This window comes from Sorex fumeus, unplaced genomic scaffold (genome assembly GCF_029834395.1).
Source record: "Sorex fumeus unplaced genomic scaffold, SorFum_2.1 ptg000095l, whole genome shotgun sequence".
Taxonomy (NCBI): Eukaryota; Metazoa; Chordata; class Mammalia; order Eulipotyphla; family Soricidae; genus Sorex; species Sorex fumeus.
This window is the reverse complement of record NW_026606152.1, coordinates 16,901,528-16,908,823: the sequence shown is the minus strand read 5'-3', so window position 1 is coordinate 16,908,823 and position 7,296 is coordinate 16,901,528. Positions and strand designations below refer to the sequence as shown.

Genomic DNA, 7,296 nt, shown 5'->3' with positions numbered 1-7,296 from the left:
ATTTCCCCTACATAGTGTCAGTGGGCATTGATCTAGGAAGGCCAGCATGAAAAACTTGAGGTGTATGTCTTAACCACCAATGCCAACACTACTGTAAGTATGGAACCCAAAGTACAATAGTAAAACTTCAAAATGTGTTTGTCAAGGAAATCGGTGGGAATGCAGGGAGAAATGTGTAATCTGTTGGTGGAAGCATGCAGACACTGGTGGTGTGATTAGAATTGGAATATTGTATGACAAATCTCCATTATAAATGACTTTGAAAATCAAAATTGCCTAAATTTAAAAAAAAAGAGAATTCAACTTACGTCTATATTTCAAGAAAGCTTGTCTTAGCAAATTTTGGCAGGGAGACCATAGTTGGTAGAGAGAGGGAGAAAGAAAGGGAGATTTGACAGTTGGGAAGAGAAGCCTGGATATCATGGAAGAGATGAAAGCTAATCTTAGAAGATTTGGAGCCATCAGAGTTTAGTGAGTTAAATGGTGAGAACATTGCAGTTTAGATACTTAAATAGTGAGATTGGTTTCAGTCATCAGCACTGTATATATAGAAAGAGTTCAAAGACCTCACAGACATTCAGGCTATAATAACTAACAAGGGAAGCGTTTTTTTCCTGAAGCACTTTGTAAGGATAATATATTGCCAGGAAAATGATAAAAAGTTGGTTCTCTTTTTCAGAGATTAATACATTAGAGATGAAAATTTTATACAAAGGAATCTATCATCTTGCCCTGTTGCTCTGTTTTCTTGTCATCATTCCATTCTCCACCATGACCCTACCTAATCAGGGCTTGCCACATTTCTCAGCAGTATCACCATGTAGCCTAAGAGCATGTGTTAACTGCCGGTAGCTCACAGCTCTCATGTTTGCCCCCCATCCAAGCCAGAGCCATCCTTCTGAAACCATGGATATTTGCTGAAGGCCCGTTCTTCCTTGAAGTGGCAGTCATGGTTTACCTGGAGCAATAGCACAGTGGTAGGGCGTTTGCCTAGAGTGCAGCCAGCCTTAATCAATGTGTTTACAAATTTAGATGAATGTCACTATACTAGTGACAGGGATTTTCCAAACTATGGTAAGCATAAACATTTCCCTTTCCCCCACGAATTTTGGGCTAGTTATTTTCTATCCTCTGCTAATAATTTGTGATAATGAGGAAACAGAACTGAAGTAAAAACAGGGACATTTGTCAATTTGGTGCCATGACTAATCAGTCTTAGAATAAGTATATATTTCTAGAAAAAAAAAAGCAGAAGAAAAGGAGTTGGTTTCTAGCAAAGAATGCCAAACCTCTGCCAAGAAATCCTTTGAAAATAAAAATTCTGACTATGGACTGAACATGATTGACACTCAATGCCTCTTTTGCAGACCACAACACCCGAAAGGAGAGAGAGAACAAAAGGGAATGCCCTGCCACAGAGGCAGGGTGGGATGGGGGGTATTGGTGTGGGAGGGATACTGGAATCCATGGTGGTGAAAAATGGGCCCTGGCGGAGGAATGGGCACTTGATCATTGTATAGTCGAAGCCCAAGCACAAAAATTTGTAAATGTACAACTGTACATCATGGTGTTTCACTAATAAAAATTTTTAAAAAAATAAAGTAAAATTTTTTTTTGTCTGCGAGAGATCAGCAGATGGGAACCTGAGTGAAGGCAAAAGATTAAATTGGTTGACTTTTATTTTTCCTTGAGTATATTAATTTGATTTTGGAGTCAATATATATGAGAGATCATCAAGACACAGAAATTTTTAGCGCTTCTCTTGTTTAAAAGTATAGTGATACACCATATCTCTATCTCACATTCTTTTTATTTCTGATAGTTTGACACAAAAGATACGTCAAAATCTTAGATAAATGTAAATTATTTAAATACTTTTTTGATTATGTAAAATTACCTTATAGAATTACATTATAGAATTTCATAAATTTTAGGATTATGCAGAATCAACGTGCATGTATCATATTACACTCACTACTGAAAGGCCTACTCTGTCATTCACCATTGTTCAGTTTTTCCACTTTGATTATACTTCTCGATCTGGTAACTAAATAGTCTCATAGTTCTAAAGTTTGTTTTTATTGCTTTTAAAAGATCAAAATTATGCAATTTTCAACATTGGATGAAACTAGAGGATATCATGCATGTAAAGTTAGCCTTAAATAAATGAACAGATACAGAGAGATTTTTCTCATATGTGGGATGTAAAGACACACAGCAAGGTAGAAACAAAGGTTCAAGAGCAATGTAAGGGGAGAACTGATCCACACAATTGAGTCAGGGGATTGAGAGTGAGGGATTCTGGGGGATTGGGGGAGAGGAAGGGTTTATTCTTTGAGAGAATGAGGAGTGCCATGTTGGAATTATGTGTATGAGAAACCATTGTTAATTGAATTATCAATTATAGAATATAAATAATGTTTTAGACGTTTGTCTATCTCATTTTATTCTTTTAATTTGTTTTCTCCATATGCCACATATGCATGAACTTGTAGGATGCCTATCTTTCTCTGCCTGGTTTATGTCACTAAACATAATTTCCTCATGTTATCCATTTTGTATACAAATAATAAGAAGATTTCACTTCATACAACTGAGTAGTATTCCATTGCTTTACCACCTTTCATTTTCAAAATTTGTGGTTTAAAAGATACAAATATTGTTTTTAACAATGCTCTGGTGTTTTAAAATTTTTAGTTTAGTGAATCTAAATAGATTTTACTGAAAAACACTCAGAAACTTGTGAAACAGGTGTAGGGTGGAATGGAATAATTGTTCAAGCGAGAACAGTCATTTAACAAAGCAAGCAAAGAAAGAGAGAAAGGAAGCACGGTATTTCTTCTTATGAGAACAAAAGCTTGAGGACCAAGCCCACTCTGGTAGTTTAGGAATAAGAACTTGGAGTGGTATGAACTTAACTTGTGCACTTTAAGGGAGAACCTGAGTGAAACTATTAGAAGTACTTTCAGGATCATGATAAACTGGAGTCTGCACTTGGAGTGAGGTGGGTAGAGAGTTTTTTGGGGAGATCTGAACTATGGAGAACAGTAATATTATAACATTAATGATAGTATCTTACCGTGGGATTCCAAAAAAATCTGTAACAGTGGCGTCAGAAATGATAATATTCTTAGGTATTTGGATTTCCTGTGGAAACAACGGGAAAGCTGAGTTTATGCTCTGGATGCCTCCACCTGAAACAAGGTCAACAAATCATGAATGAAAAATTAAAAGTTACATGGATCAAGGATTCTGATCCCAGTGGAAGGCTAGCTTTCGGGTGGACAATTTCTACTGATGGCCTGATGTAGATTCTGATCCTGGGATACCTAACAGAAAGGAGGTAGTGACAGGTATCCTCAGAAGGGAAGCCTCTGAGACAGAATTCATTCATGACAACTTATGGGTTATCAAAGTTTGCTCATGGCTGCTACCATTATAACATGCCATTCAATGGTTCTGTGGTTTCAATTTACTGTGGCAATGTAAAGATTAAGTTTCCAAATGGAAGGTAAAAATCTGAGGCCCTCAAGATGATGAATTATGGGGAGGGGGGGATCTGAGCGATAGTACAGCAGGTAGGGCATTTGCCTTGCACACAGCATACCCAGGTTAGATTCCCAGCATCCTGTATGGTCCGCCCAAGCACCGTGAGGAGTAATTCCTGAGTGCAGAGCCAGGAGTAACCACTGTGCATCGCCACGTGTGACCCAAAAACGCAAGAAAATGATGATCTGGGATTGATCCTTAGCATTGCAAACTGCATTATTTTTTAATTTTTAATTTTTTTCTTTCTTTCTTTCTTGCTTGCTTTTTTGTTTCCCTTAGCTTTAATGTCATGAAGGGATCTTCCCACATTTTTCTCCATATATCTTAAGAATTCAGGTATGATAGTGAGGCCTTTAATACATTTGATCTGACTTCGTTCCTGGCACTATAAAGAGGTCTGAGTTCATCTTTTTTGCATGTTGCTGTCCAGTTTTCCCAGCACCAGTTGCTGAAGAGACTTCCTAGCTCAACTTCATATTTCTTGAGCATTTATGAAAGATTAGGTAATAATAATCTGAGGGCCAGCGTCAAGATATTTGACTATATTCCATTGATCTGAGGCCTGTCTTTATCTGAATATCATGGTATTTGGATGACTACAACTTTGTAGTAGGGATTGAAGTTGGGGAAGGTGTTTCCTTCTTCTTTTTACCAAAGATTGCTTTAGCTCTTCATGGGAGTTTATGGTTGTGTATGAGTTTCAAGAGTGTTTAATCTATTTATTTGAAAAATGTTATGGGTATCCTTATAGAAAGTGCATTAAATCTTTATAGAGCTTTGGGGTGTATTGCCATTCTGACAGTGTTAAACCTCTCAATCCATGAGCATGGGATGTGATTCCATTTCCTCATATACTCTCTTATTTCGTGAAGTAGTGTTTTGTAGGTTTTTTTTTTGGTATAGTTCCTTAACCTTTTTAGTTGATTCCAATATACTCGATTTTCTGAGGTATTATTTTGAATGGGATTGTTTTTCTCTATCTCTTTTTTCTTTTTCATTATTAATATATGGGAAAGCCATGGCGTACCAGATATTGATTTTGTAATATGCTACTTTACTAAACAAATATATTGTTCCCAGGAGCTTCTTTGGAGATTCTTTGGGATTTTCTAAGTATAGTATCATATTATCTCCAAATAGTAAAAGCTTGAGTTCTTCCTTTTTTATATGGTTGCCCTTGATATCTTTTTTTTTTTTACCAAAATCATATGGCAAGTACTTCAAGTACTATGAAGAATAAGGAGTTTTGAGAGTGGGTAACTTGTTTTGTGCCTGATTGTATTCTGGAATTCTATTTCATTGATTTCTGCTCCAAGCCTTTGGTTTTTCCCCCTTGAGAATAATACTTGCTGTGGGTTTGTGGTAATTTGCTTTGACTATATTGAGGAAAGTACTTTCAACTCCCATTTTGTTGAGAGTTTTTCATCATGAATGGGTGCTGGATCTTATCAAATGCTTTATCTACATCTATTGATATGATCATATGACTTTTATCTTTATTTTATTGAGATGGTGTATTCTGTTGATTGACTAGAGAATGTTAAGCCATCCTTGCATCCCGGGATAAACCTACTTGGTCATAGTGTGTGATCTTTTGTTGAGTTTCTAGATTCTCTTTGCTGGTATTTTCTTGAAAATTTTTGTATCTGTATTCACAAAGGAAATAGGTCTGCAATTTCCTTTTTTTGTGGTGTCTCTGTCGATTTGAGTATTAGGGTGATCTTTGCCTCATAGAAACTATTTGGGAGTATTTCTGTTTCTTCAATTTCCTGGAAAATCTTAAAAATGTTGGAAGCAGTTCCTCTTTAAAGGTTTGAAATAGTTCACTATTGAATCCATCTGGGCCCTGGATTCTGTTTGGGGGTATAATTTTGACCATCATTTCAATTTCCTTGTTAGTGATATGTTCAAGTATTCCAAATCTTCTTGGTTCAGACTTGGGAGGTAATTGGAATCCAATAATTTATGAATTTTTTCAAGATTCTCTCATTTCCTGCTGCAGAGATTCTCAAAATAATCTCTGATGATCCTATGGATTTCTGTACTTTCTAATAGGATACACCCCTTTGCATTTCTGATTCGATTTATTAGAATTCTTTCTCTTTGTTTCTTTGAGAGGCTTCTCATGGTTTAATGATCTTATTTATTTTCTCAAAGAACCAGTTTTTGTTCTTATTGGTCTTCTGGATTGTATTTTGGGATTCTAGCTCATTGATATCTGGTACAAGTTTTATTATTTCCTTCCTCCATCCTAGTTTGGACCACTTTTGTTGGTTATTTTCCAAAATCTTGAGCTCTAATTTATTCTTGTAGGCCCTTTCTTTCTTCCTGATGAATTCTGGCAGAGCTATAATCTTTCCTCTTAACACTGCTTTTGCTGTGTCCCACAAGTTCTGGTAGCTCCTGTCCTCATTCTCATTTTTTATGGAAACTTTTTATTTCCTCTTTGATTTCTTACCTAAGCCATCGGTTGTTCATTACTTCCCTTAAAGAAAATATTTCCTTGCTGAGCTTCAGTCTGTTTGATCTATCGAGAAGTGATAAAGAAGTGTTGAAATCTCCTACTAGTATTGTGTTGCTATCAATGTTTTTCTATAAGTCTATTAGAAGTTGTTTTAAAGTATTTTGCTGGTCTGTCATTAGGATCATATACATTGAGGAGGGTGAGTTCTTTCTGATGTACATATCCCATGATCATTAAGAAATGACCTTTACTGTCTCTGATAACCTTTAGTCTGAAGTTCTTGTGGTCTGATACTAGTATGGCCACTCCAGGTTTGCGGAGGTGATATTTCTTGAAAACTTGTTTCCCAGCCTTTTACTTTTAGCCCATGGGTGCTTTGATTGTTCAGACATGTTTCTTGCAGGCAGCAGAATGTTGGGTTCAGTTTTCTAATTCATCTTCCTATTCGGTGCCTCTGAATTGGCACATTTAGTCCATTGACATTGAGAGAGATTGTTGTTTTGGGGATTTGTGCTCTCTTTATGTATAATTTTTGTACTTGTGGGGATTGTCTTAGCTTAAAGTATACCTGTTAATTCTTCTTGCAACAAAAATATGGAATGCTTTACAAGTTTGCATGTTATCTCTGTGCTAGGACCATGCTCATCATTGTATCATTTCAATTTTAATATATGTGTTGTCAAACCTATTAGGAGTTAATTTTTCCATTTTTTTTTCTTCTTATTACTTTGACTGTTGTCCTTCCTCACTCCTATGGCAGACAATGATTCCTAATCAAGGAATGTATTTCAAAGCAGCATGAACAAATAGATTTAGAACTTTAATGTCCCAGAAATAAAAACATGGTTTTTACTATATTATCGTTAACCATACCCCCTAGGCATTAGTTTTACAAAATAATTCTTTTGGAAGATGGTATATGAGTTTGTTTAATGTTGTTCCCTGAATCCTTCATTAAGAACATTAAAATAGAGCCTTTTGCTGTTCTCACCTCAGTCCTGTGTACATCTCCAGGAAAAGGTGGATGGTGTTGTCTGCACTTTGACCACCTTGAATGTATGTAGGATTTTTCTCCTGAAGGATGAGGTGAGGATCATATTGATGATTTCATTCCACCTTATTACAAGTTCAACTTGAACGGAAGGTGAGACTCATGAGGCTCCTATAAAGGACAGAACAAAGGGTCTCAGTGAAGTTTAATGGCCAACTCACATTAACAACATAGATGACTCAAAGTAACCTGTGTGCATCTTTGTGTGTAGTGAGTTTCATATCTACTTATA

At 36.2% G+C, this 7,296-nt stretch overlaps 1 pseudogene; it reads right to left on the bottom strand.

The window, feature by feature from the left end:
• Positions 1-6,601: 6,601 nt before the first annotated feature.
• On the bottom strand, positions 6,602-6,698 carry LOC130040992 (uncharacterized; annotated as a pseudogene).
• Between the last annotated feature and the right edge of the window lie 598 nt (positions 6,699-7,296).